The sequence below is a fragment of the Scleropages formosus genome, chromosome 5 (genome assembly GCF_900964775.1).
Source record: "Scleropages formosus chromosome 5, fSclFor1.1, whole genome shotgun sequence".
Lineage (NCBI taxonomy): Eukaryota > Metazoa > Chordata > Actinopteri > Osteoglossiformes > Osteoglossidae > Scleropages > Scleropages formosus.
In genome coordinates this window covers 4,117,724-4,131,713 of record NC_041810.1, presented here as the reverse complement: position 1 = coordinate 4,131,713, position 13,990 = coordinate 4,117,724, and positions in this window count along the sequence as shown.

Below are 13,990 nucleotides of genomic sequence, written 5' to 3'. Positions count from 1 at the left end.
TTTAGTGGGAAAATATGTTTATTCCACTTCTTAATATGGCAGTGCTGGCTTTGACTAGGATTTAACCAGATTCTCCGAATACTAACTTCAAAAAGCTTCCGAGGCTTTACTAAAAATCAACTTGTAATGGCTTCTGAGGATGATTATACATAAACAAATCCATGCACAATTGATAAGAAAATGTACAGAAAATGAAAGGCTCCCAAATAGAAGTAAACAACTCTCCAATTTAATCTGGCAATTTGCATATTGTCATATCTGGGCCTAACAATATTCTGCCTCTGCTGACTGCTTTCGGATCAGCCAGAAACCTGCCATTTCGCTAATTCAGAATTGTCAGGGCTGTGTAAACTGTAGCCCTCGTGTCTCAAAATCATGGAAATGCAGAAACTTGATGGCTATGTATTTTGACACTTGACCTTTCCTTGCATGCATAATAGCCTGAAAGTGCCTGGAGAGGAGGTTTTATACCAATCCTTTGACAACAATAGGCAGGTAATCCTGGCCAGTCTTAACGCTGTGTCTGGATATCACACTCGACTGCAAATTCATACATTCAGTGTTATATCATTTGACTGCTGTGAGGAATTAAAATGTACGAAAAGCTGTAGATGAAGGACTTATTGTGACAGGTCAGTTGTCTCACAAAATGTTTCCAGTAAGAGTTATATCTGCCTAAGATTTGCATTCAGATGGATATGCCCAGTGGAGATTTCAATGCACCGCAATATTCATACAAAGCGTTGAGTCCAAGTTCTACATTTCTAGTTTTCTTCTTAAAAAGAAACCTGCCTGTTTTCACTTGCTGCCACTCATTCCCCCATCCAATTCCTTAGAATTTTGTTTGTGTTACATCTGATGTATACCCTAGATATTTTTAAGGCCTGAAATGCTTAGAAAGCAACCTTTTAACATGTGGATAATTATTTTAACCGCATTTAATGGCTAACTCAGTAGATTTAAAGGCAGTTTGGGATCAGAAATCAATTTCTTAGCCTCGTGGATATATGAGCAGTCAAATATAAAGCAGCCAACATATTCTTAAGGTTATTATGACCTTGAATTCTTTATGTATTAATACACACACACACATTTTCTGAACCGCTTGTCCCAGACGGGGTCGCGGGGAACCGGAACCTACCGGGCAACTCAGGGCGTAAGGCCGGAGGGGGAGGGGACACACCCAGGACGGGACACCGGGACGCCAGTCCGCCGCAAGGCACCCCAAGCAGGTCTCGAACCCCAGACCCACCAGAGAGCAGGACCCGGTCCAACCCACTGCACCACTGCGCCACCGCGCCCGCCTATGTATTAATACTTCAACTATATTTTGAACCCTGAATATTTTTTTTTCTGTCTTTCTTTATTTTTGTGCCCCCACAAAGTTTGTTTTCTTTAAAAATCTGTTTTCACATTTTCTTCCTAAGATTTGTAAAGGCTACATTTAATTTTTTGAAAAAGATAGCCTGAAGATTCTTCAAAGTGAAAATTGTCTATTACTAAAACCACCTATCCATCCATTGCTGATAACAAAATGTTCAGTGAAGGGTCATGGTGATCTGGAATCTATCCAGGAAGCATATGGAGATGTGTACACACTGGATGGGACATCAGGCCATTGCAGGCTAATTACACAGACACCCACTTTATTGTCACTAGTCCATCTGAAACACATGTCTAAAACTGTGGGTGGAAACTGTAGCACCTGATGAAATCCCCTTTAATCATGAGCAGAACATCCAAACTCCTGAGACTGAGCAGGTATTGAATCCATGTTCAAAACCACAGCCCAGGAGATGTTAGGCACCAGTGCTACCTGCTGCACCTGGGACAGCTGGTAGCATAGCGGTTAGAGTTGCCACCTTCAGACTCCCAGGTTTGAATGTCATCTTCATTGTAGTACCCTTGAGCAATGTACTTGCTCTAAACTGCTCTAGTAAAATTACCCAGCTGTACAAATGGGTCAGTAATTGTAGGTCCATTTATGTTGCTTTGAAGAAAAGTGTCAGCTACATGAATACATGTAAGTTTTGATGCACAACTAAAATTTACTTATATTATGGTTTATTTACATTTCGTTGAACCTTTTCTTTTTTTTTTTTTTCTCCAAAGCAACCTGTAGCGTTAAGCTACCTACAATTATTTACTCATTTATACAGCTGGATAATTTTCCTGAAACAATAGAGGGTAAGAATGTTGCTCAAGGGTACCTCAGTTGGAGGTGGGATTCAAATCTGTGCAGCCAAAGACAGCAGCGCTAACCACTACTCTACCAGGTGTCCCCCATTTAGTCACCAATTTAATATTCAGAATAATAAGACAGATGATATGGTATGTGCAACGGACTGGGCTTTTAGTATGTAGTAACACCTCCTTTAGCAGAATACATAGTTTAGCTACAATAGCTTATAATAGCTTCCTGTACTAAGTTGCATTTATTCTCTTGCCTTGCGGGACTTTTCTGGCTCTAGAAATATTCTTAGGTCTTCTCGCATGCACTTCATGTTTGAGATCTCCTTACAGACATTCAGTGATATTCAAGTCTGGAGACTGTGAACTCCATTCCAAATCCTTCATCTTTCATTCCAGTGAGCATTTCATGGTTTTGACTGAGGTATGTTGTGGATTGTTGTCTTGCTGAAATATCCAGCATCTTATCAGCTTTGGTTTCCTCACTGACTCTGGGACATTAACTTATGGGATTTGCTGATATTTTCTTGAATTCATTCTTCTTTCCAGTCGCACATTATGTTCTGGGCTTCTGGCTGCCATACTGTTCCAGACATTAATAGTGTCACATCCATGTTTAATGCTGGGCAAAGTATTCTTTCCTTCAGGTATTTCACTTTTTCTGCAAATAACTGTGGTTCTTGCAAAAAGCAAAAAAAAAAAAAAAAAAATCCAGTTTAATATAAGTTCAAAGAACGTTGTTCCAAAAAGTTTCTGTCTCATAATGATTTCATTTGGCTTGCAATAGACCATGAGATCTGAGATGGTTTTGTAGAAAATGTTTCTTTCTGACAACTCTTCCATGCAGATCATTGCTTCTTAGGCCTCCACAAACAAAAGAAGGTCTATGTAGAACTACTCCAGCGCAAGCTAAACTATTCTGCAAATCCTTTCTGCAGTGATATATGGATTCCAGCTTTGCAGACCTGACTAATTTTTTGGGGGGAGTCATATTGCATGCTATTGCAGTATGACTCCCCCCAAAAAACTGACTGCTGAACCTGGAATCTGGGGGTATTTAGAGAAGATCCAACAACCATCCTGCTCTTTATGTCTTTGCTTTAAAAGCCTCAGATAGCTGCTTGGAAAAGTCTAGCATTGCTCACAGTAGACAGAACCACACTCGCAACCTAAGGGAAGGAATGGGTCAAGAGTATTTGTTCAACACTGGAGCTGCCTTCACCTTTATTAATGAAGGCCTAACAAGTTGCTTACACTTTAGGTCTTTTGAAACAAACAAACACAAATGTAATGGATCAGCTGGAAGGTTGCCCAAACCTTTTCACATGCCACATTCATTTTTATTCCAATCTTTCAAAATCCACAAATAAATTGTGACTGTGAATGAACATTTGCAGAGTGGTGTTTTATTCTGGTTTTTACAATTAATTTTCACTTAGTGGTTCATTATCACTTGCAGTTTGACCGTGGGAGCGTAAACCTTCCCACACATCCGTGTAAAATCAACCTATGAAGATGAAGCGCTCACAGAAATTACAATTTTGAGTAGATTTTATTTAGCATTTTTTAACATTTACCATTGCCTATTTCTCTATTTTTAAATATGAAGGGTGAGTGGAGGTCACAGGGATGGCAATAAACTTGTAAGAGTTAAAAAATTATTTAAACATTAAAAGAAAATATTCTTTACAAATTATTCAATCCATTTATAACAATGTTAACAGGAAAAATGACAAAATTGTATTTTACAACAGAACTTATTGCATTAAGAATTTTGAATGTGTAGCTGTATAATGCTTGATCGAACCATAACCCTGCTTAGAATAAAAAAGGATTTATCTGCTCTGCCAAATAATAAGTGTTTAGAAAATAATACATCTCAGATATCCAAAGTATAAAGTATGAATTTTAAATTCCGGTGTGAACTTTGATCATTATATCTGGCACATTCATATTAATGGAAGTTCATTTTAAAAAAAGAAACCCCATTGCATTAAGGTGCATTTTATATGCCACCTGATAGATCAAAGGATGTATTTCATGCAAATAAAGCTATTGTTTATTCTGAATGTATTTATTCTAAGGTGTAATAATGACATGAAAGCCACGGATGGCATCTCGGGATTTGCGGCTTATCTACCTTAAATGACAAAGAGTGTCAGCCTTCATGGCCCCCAATGGCAAGCACATGTCACCTTGACATCAAAGTGGATTTAGAGGTTCAGATTCGCTTTATTTTTAATGTTAAAAGAAATTCTGCTCACCTGCCAATCTCTTAAAGGCTGACTCTCATTGTGAGATCACAGGAAGTAATTGCAAAGAAACGCCTCATATTACCACTAATGCAAATCAGAGGCACTCATCGATGCAGGCGCATATTCGCTTTCCCACTCAATTGTTCACATCTGATGTCCCAGGTGTAGAACTGACAGTGCTGATTGCTCCATCAGTGAGAAAAATAACAAAAATCTAGCCAGAAAATACCAACAACCTACGTCAAGATCCATATGGATCATAATAACAGAGCATTTATCGAAACTGGGTCATATGCTTATAGTTTCACCACGAAAGGTGCAACCTTTGAAGCATGGATTGAACTGTATGTGTCCTCATATAATATTTTGGTTTATAATACAATCTGACATCCCTTCATCCTAACATCCATAAATACACTAATACAATTAAGAAAATTATAATAATTATCAACATCTAACACTTTCTTACACTAACAATAACTTTAACCCACAGTATTCCACGATGTAATATTCAGTGATGTGTTAGTCACTGTTTTTAACCATATTTAACATTAAAGCAACATTTTAGATAGATAGATAGATAGATAGATAGATAGATAGATAGATATCTTGTTTCCTTTAGACAGCACATGCAAAACAACATTTGGAAATCACAACCCAGGCATGATGATAAAACCCATGTTTGTTAGTTTTTTGTTGCTCATTATCATTCAGCCACTGTTGACATCGGGAGAAGCGGCTTCAGTCAATGTGTGTGTGTTTAACATTCACCGTGGTAGCACTGTCTGCAAATTCTTCCTATTTGTAAATGTTAATCGCTGCTGTGTTAATTTTACAAAATATCTATTCCATAAATAATTGACCACACTTTTTTTTTTCAGCAAGTGAGCAAGGCTGCGAGTGGCAAAAAATTAGCGAGAGGAAAATCATTCGAGTTGTTAGTGATCTTAAGGTGATTGGCAAATACACCCTTTTTTCCTCCTCTATTCAGTCTATTACAGGTAGAAGCAGCACAAAATGTAATGGTTAGAGCTGCTGCCTTTGTATTTGAAGGTTGTCAGTTTGAATCTCACCTGTTGTTGTAGTACCCTTGAGCAAAGTTCTTGCTCTGAAGTACTCCAGTAAAATTACCCAGCTGTATAAATGGGTGAAGAGGTGTGGGCATCTTAACATTGTATGTTGCTTTGGGGAAAAGTTTCAGCTAAATGAATAAATGTAACGCAAATGTTACACACAGGTGTCACTCATGGGAAAGAGAGAAATGGTAAAATGTCTCTTTACGTTATGCGTCATTGTAAACTTAGGCTCATTTTAATTAACCCCAAGCTTCCAGAAGAGATGGAATGGGTCGCATTGGCCAGAGACACATACAAAGCAACACTGAAGATCTATAATCCATGTGTTTCTATATTTCTAGCTGCCTGAAGTGTTTAATTTGTACGTTTGTCGGTTCCAACGAAGGACCTTGCCATAAAATTTAAAAAAAAAAGAAAAACAAGGAGAAAATTGGCTTTAGAAAATGTAGTTTAATTCAACAGAGAAGTAGCGGAAGAAGCATCTGCAGACATTCATTCAGTAACTGGCGCAGGTTATTATCATTAATGAATTTGTCTTCTGCTCCGTGCATTTTAAACGAGCTTCGTATGATCCAAATACAAACTTCTGTGATGAGTTTTATTAGCATCTGTAATACGGCAGTGAGAAAATAAATTAGTGATCAATGAGCTGTTTCACTATGTAAACGTGAACTGCAGGCAGAACTGAGAAACAAATTCAGTATGTGGGACAGATAAATATCCCACCCTACATCACCAAGTTTGTATAATCGGCCATGAAAACAATAGCAGTGGGGTATTATTTGTTTTTGCACACAACGGCCTTCCTCTCATTCTACTCTTAATTCTGTTCCCTACTGGGAGGCTTGTTGTGGCAACATCTTTGAATGTAATTACATAAATATCAACACGTAAAATAAAGCAGTGCAGCAGCTGGAAATTATTTCAAACAACCAGGTGTTTCTTAAAAAAATAGATATATGTTTAAAACATAAAAATTAAAACAGTAAGTTTTTTTTTTTTTAATGTACACCTCATTTACATTTATTCATGTAGCAGACAATTCTGAAACAATGTATGATTCATAAAAGCGAAACAAAAATCCATTACACCAACAGACCAAATATAACAATATTTTAATTATTTTACTTATAATTTTAATTGTATTACATCATTTTAAAAAATATGAATATTTACATATAGTGAGAGAAAGATAATTCATTATTTTGAGAAATATACCTGTATTCTATGGAATATTACTGTCACGTCCATGCCTGCACCTCACTCAACAGCACCTGACACCAGTCAAGCACCTGACTAACCACTCACCTTTAAAAGACCTTCCTCAACTCCCATACACTTGCGGAATCTCATTTGAGACAACCGTCCTCTTGTGATATGTCCTGCTCTCCCTCATCCCCTGTTTCCGGTATCCGTTCTCTGGTTTTCAAACCTTTGCTTCGTCGCCTGACCCTGTCCTTGGATCTTAACTGTCACTCTGACCGCCGATCGACCGACCCTTCACCTGTCCTGGACAACGAGAATTTGCCTGACCCCTTTATTCCAGACAAATGATCCTGCACTTGGGTCCAGCCGTCCCGGCGTCCTCGGTTCCGAGTGACAGTTACATGTTAATTGTTCAAGTCTACTAAGTGTGGAAGGATGTTGAATTTAAATAAAATGAGTCAGCTTCAATTAAACTGACAAGAATTTTTTTATAAATCAGCTTCATATATCTATATAAATATATACATATCCAAGGTACTGACACCACTCAGAGGTTAGCTAACGATTAACCCCCACAATTCTCCAGCATTAAACAACGTACAGTATTTACGATGGGAATTTTTGAATACTTCATAAAATTTTTTAAATTTAGACCATTAAAAATTGCTAAAAGACATTTAAAATGTGGGCATCAATAAAATACCAATAATGCTTTCATGCTGTACTTTTTTACCAAGAATATCTGTGATACATATTACCAGAAAAAGGGGAGAGATAACGTTATTTTCCCTCCAGCCTTAGACCATTCATTATGAGCAACAGTCGATTAGTCACCAAGTCACCTTCCAAATATGAGACCAAAATAACAAACAAAAGTACAATCTGAAACATGCCTTAAAGCTGTGGGGGCTATTTTTATGACACTGAAAGAACAGATTCAATGACCTATATTATGTTTTCCAGAACCTTGGTAATCGGTTTTTGACTGGTTCTCAGGAGTCTTGTCTATCTTCTTTCTCAGTATATACACTCTATAAATAAACTGTATGTGTGGGTGTGTGGGTGTAGTGCCCTCTCGTATTAGTTATTTACTTTGTAAAATCTTGATGAGGATCCATAAAATTGCTTTTTTTGATTCTATTTATGTAGAAAGGTGGGGTAAAAATGTCCATGCGTTCTTGCCATGCTTTGTTAAATATGAACTTTATTATTTGTGGTCTAAGAAATATAATTTGTCTTTGTTGGAACCCTTTTTCTATCTAAAGCTTCACTTCATTCAGCGCACTGGGTAGCGCTGTCACCTTGTGTTCGAGAGGTCCAAGTTCAAATGCATAACTTCAGTGCAATACCCTTCATGAAAGTACTTGCTGTTTACTGAATTGCTTAATCTAAAAAATGCCCTGCTGTATAAATGGGTAAATCATTCAATGTAACTTAGTATCCAAACCTGACATTACAGGCCACTCTTGAGAAAAGCATCTGGTGAGCAAAAAAATAAAAAATCCATTGGTTATTATATTCCATCCCTTGAGCTTCTAACTAGGGGCACACTCCTTTTTTCATAACCAAAGGTGCCTGCCTGAACTGATTTTGAAGATGACCAAGAATTTTCTCAATATAATATAATTATCTGCAAGCATTACCCCCACTTCCTTCCGCATAGCAATTCTAAAAATGAATTGCATTAATTATGTCTGGATAATTAAATGAATATTGAATAACTCCTGTATACTATGAAACATTGAGAAGTAAATGGAATATATCAACTGATGCGGGAAGGTTAAAACCACAATCTATAAAACCATTTAAATCTGGTTCACCGGGTGTCAGATAAAAAGGCGGGAAAGTGCAGGTCGTGAGCAGAATTAACGCTCATCGTTCCACCGGGAATTCTCTTCTGTTTTGTTCTGCTGAATAAACAGTTGACAAACTGATCGAGACTGTTATTAACCCAAATATTGGAAGCCAAAAGTGTATTACTTTGTTTAAATTTGAATACCATCACAGTTTTTTTTTTTTTTGGGTAAAGCTGTTAAGTCTAAGGACACCTGAGCTACGTGGGCAATATGTGTATGTTATGTGTTTTGTGTCTCTGGGAACTGCTGTTCATATGTATCTCAAAAAAAAAGAAAAAAAGAATCACTACAAAGGCGATCAGGAATTGCGGATATTCTGATAAAGTTTTATACAGCTACTCCTCTGATGATGAAAAGAAACAAACTAACTGCACTAAAAATCAGATGTCTGCATCCAAGTGTCTGTTTCTGCTAATGTAATGAACACATTGTATTTTCTATGAGATGTATGTCGCTTTGGAGAAAAGCATCTGTTAAATGATTGATTAAATGGAAATTCTGCAGAACAATTGGGAGAACATGTTGGTTGATTCCACATGGTTGAGTACTGTACTCTTTAGCATATATCATTCAAGAGAATAGCATTTTTGGGTATAAGTTTTTCTAGTTGTATTTTTGATGAAAAGAGCAGTTCTAAGCTCATACACTTCTAAAGCTACATGGGCATATATAAATTACAGAGGTGAAACAAATATGAAAGTATTTTACATTGGGGTCATTGGCTGGAGTTGTTTTTCACTTTCCTTCTTCACCAAGTAGCTGTTATACAACTTTGAACTGTGTTTCAGGTCATTATCTTGTTAGAAAATGAAGGACTGTCCAATAGCTGTAAGTCTAGAAAGGGTTTGTTTCTGAAGTGCACTGTGATGTTGCTGGCTGAGATTTCTGTTGACTTGGTAATCTCGAACCATGACACTGCCTGCAGTCGCTTCCTTGTTGAGCGGTAGGAACCTTTCTTGCACTCACCGTCTCTGCATTTTACAAATACTCAGTGTTTGGACATAAAAATGGCATATTTTGACAGTTCAATCCATCCCAACAATTAAACTCATAATTTTGACTGATGCTGTAGTTGCTGTTGACTTTGACTGGCACTGGTTTAGTTTCTTGTTGGAATTATACAGGTGGTCCTCGATTTACAATGGGGTTACATTCCGCGAAACCCATCATAAGTTTAAACTATCGTAAGTTCAAAATGCATTAATACACCTAATACACACCTCTGTTGACGGACTGGGAGATGCGGATTGCTGCCACTGCCCAGCATCGCTAGAGAGTATTGCTCCGCATATTGCTTGCCTGAAAAAAAAGTCAAAATTGAAATTTCAAAGTACAGTTTCTAGTGAATGTCTATCGCCAGCTCCCCATCGTGAAGTAAAAAAAAAATTGTAAGTCGAACCATCGTAAATCGGGGACCATCTGTATTCTATTTCCTGCAGGGAGCAGATGTGCAGTGAGGGACTATAACGGAAGGTGTGCTCCCTTTGAGTTAGTTTGGTGAAATGTCCTTTGTAATATACGGACTGTGAAATGTTTATGAGATTAGGTAGCCATCTCACGTTTAAGTCTGTTATATATTCTATTCAAATGAAAATACAATGAATATTTTTACTTGCATGAAATGAAGATTATTTCAGCAAAATGCTTCAAGCTTTCAGTAATGAAAGTGTCAAAATTCCTAGGTTTCCCTTTCTTGATATTTGTTTTATACTTAAATTTTTTATTGCCAAAGCAATCTTTTTTCTCGTTCCACTAAATACTGGGAGAAGTTATGGGAGATTCAAGTTTTACCTGAGAAAGTGTGTTTGTGTATTCCCACAAGGTGCTAAAAGAAGTTAAAAGCAGCGCAAAATGTTTCTCAAGTTTCTCGATTTGGACTTTGCCTGATGGAGAGGAGCTGGATTATGATGTTCCTTAACTTATCGATGCATATTTGTTATGCGGAGTCAGTTTATTTGGGCTGGATTTGACATTCACTGGTTGTGAGGGCGCATCAGTAAAAATCTGCCTCACGGCAGATTAAGTTCAAGGCCTTTGGAAATGTCAACATTTAGAGGCATTGCATAGCACATGTACTTGTTTCTGCATGGAGAACCAAGCTTTGCTCACATGGTACACAAGCAGTTTGCACAAAATGTCTTTATTTAAACCATAGCTAAAGAAAATATGGGGTGGAATGCAGGAGAGTGAGACTCATTGTCCTTGATGGACAGCAGTTTGTTTTAGGTCCTTCTGTGTCGCTTCATCTAGGAAGTCCAGTCTAACTCCCAGGACCTGCCAGCTTTTCTCGTTAATTTATTCAATTTGCTGGCATCACTTGTGCAAATGTCATTACTGTGGCATACAGCTGCGTAGAAGACCACATTCACTACAACAGTCTGGTAGAACGTTTAGGACAGTGACCTAAATACTTCAAAGGACCTGAACATCCACAGTAAATATGAAAAATAGTAAAAAAGTAAATGACTCTTCTTGTGCCTGACCTTTCCAATAAGTTGTCCAAGTACATATCAAGGTATGCATATCTGGAGATGCACTTGGACAGCATAAGTATGCATACATCCAATCCATCTCTACCTCCTTACCATCATCGGCAAGTAAAAACAGTGGACCCTTGGACCTCCTAAGGTGGACCACCATCTCTCCATCTCTTTTGTCTTCTCAGTACTAAGTTGCAATTGCTTTTTTTTGCATAATTCAACAAAATCTTTCAGGAAACCTCTTTACTCATCCACTTGCATGTCCTTAATGCACTCAAATATTGTTGTATCATTGGTAGTCTACTATAGGTGACAGGACTCAGTGTTGCACTCAATCCAAGATGTAAATGGTGGACAAGAAGGGTCCCTTGAAGGACCCCCAAGATGTACACAACTATGTCAAACACATAGCCATATAGCCATACACAGTGTGATCTATTAGTTAGATATGGATAGCCCATAAACCAAGACTCAATAAAAATTTCTCTCCCAGCAGCCAAGGCTGGTGTTGAAAGCACTAGAGAAATCAAAAAACATGGTCCCTCAAAGCCTAGCCCACCTTCACCAAGTGGAAGTAGGCTCTTCTCAACAGACAGTAGACACCATTGTCCACCACTATAGTCTTAGTATATTGAATTGAAGACATTATTATCATCATACTGCTGTGTAATAGAACAGAACCATAGTGGCATTCCCTGAGTTCTTTAGACAAGAATATAAAAGAGAGCACTTAAGTATAAAAATTAAAAAAATTTAAAAAAAATAAACAGTTTAAATAGATAATACAGTAAATAAATAGATAATATAATATAATATAATACAATAAAAAATTAAGCAGTGTTCAGTTGTTTCACAGCTCTGGTGAAAAAGCTGTTTTTCATTCTTTTGGTGTGAGAGTGAATTGTCCAGCATTCCCATGCATTTTTATTGTGATGTCGAAATTGAATTTATGATGAATATGATGATAAGAACAACAATGATGACAATTATTATTAGTACACACACACACACACACACACACACTGGCTGAAACTGCTTGTCTGCAGCAGAGTCGCAGCAAACCGGAGCCTAACCCAGCAACACAGGATGCAAGGCTGGAGGGGAAGGGACACGCCCAAGACGGGATGCCAGTCTGTGGCAGGGCGTCCCAAGCGGGACTCGAACCACAGACCCACCGGAGAGCAGGACCCGGTCAAACCCACCGCACCCTCTCTATCATTAGAATGGCTCTATAAATTAATTAATTAATTGTCTCTTAGTATTTATTAATAGGAATTATACACACACACACACACACACACACACACACACACACACACACACACACACACACACACAGAGACCACTTGTCCCAGGTGGGGTCATGGCAAACCAGAGCCTAATCCAGCAACACAGGGAGCAAGGCTGGAGGGGTAGGGGACAAACCCAGGACAGGACGCCAGTCCACCGCAATGCACCCCCCGCAGGACTCAAACCCCAGACCCACCAGAGATCAGGCCCCAGCTAAACCCACTAAACCACCACGCCACTCTACTACATAAATGTTATAATTTATTCAAACATATTGGTATTTATATGAAAAGGGGCAGGGGGGGCACGGTGGCACAGTGGGTTGGACCGGATCCCGCTCTCCGGTGGGTCTGGAGTTTCAGTCCCGCTTGGGGTGCCTTGCGACGGACTGGCATCCCATCCTGGGTGTGTCTCCTCCCCCTCCAGCCTTATGCCTTGTGTTGCTGGGTTAGGCTCTGGCTCCCCGCGACCCTGTATGGGACAAGCAGTTTCAGGCAATGTGTGTGTGTGTGTGTGCGTGTGAAAAGAGGCACTGCTTTTTACTGAATATTGGCAGCGATTAGTTATAAGGCTTGGGATCAATACAAGAACAACAAGAACAACGACAACAACAATAATAATAATAATAATAATAAGAAGAAGAAGAAGAAGAAGAAGAAGAAGAAGAAGAAGAAGAAGAACACAATTTTAAAGTCTGTGAATTCTCCAGCTGTTCATTAAACTACTTTACATGGTATTCTTGAAAATGACTGAGTGCACTCAAAATACTGATTTCGCATGTAAAAACTGATATGTGAAAACTGATTTACACTTATGAACTGGTCACTGCCCACCCCTCCAAGCCCAACCCCAACCCCTTCTGTAACAAAATTTTATAAAAGACAAAACTTAAAACAAAAAATTTGTCCAGTTTAGTCCAATAGTTAACAAAGTTAAATAATTACACCACATGAAACTGCTTGCAACTGCCCTTGAAACAAAATAAAAGACAACAAAAATAGAAATATGCAATGGCAGCAAATGTTAACATTTGTATTTCTTCTTTATTTGGACGACAACTCAGGTGGGAATACTGCAAAAGGAGCACTTTGATAAATGACAGAGAGATTTCAAATTCCACAGGAATACACATTTCTGTTTTTCTCTTTCATATGGAAGTTATTGTGTATGCTCTCTGGTTGGAATTCCTGGCTCAGAAAAGATAAATGAAATTATATTTCACACAAATGGATGGCGGTAAGGGGGACATATCCCATGCATGCCCTTCAGGGTTTAAGGTAAATGCGGAATTACTCATCCTCAGATCGAACTGGTGGGTTTAGCATACATAAACTGATTCATTGTAATCTAGAACTAATAATAGATGCGTACTCTGACTTTCAATACACAATTTGAAATAACAGTTAACTCCAAATTGCAATGATTACGGGGAAGACTCCTAACCACATATAACAGAGCAGTTGGAATGCTAATAGAGTGTGATTTTGCTGTCAAATTCAGGTTGAGATCTGTTTCTATCCTACGGTGTACTTTTACAAGACATGCGGTCGGTGGTAATTTGAAAGTTGATTACTGGAACATGGGTTAGTCAATTAAAGTGTTCATGTTATAACAAACCAAACAATATCACAATCATT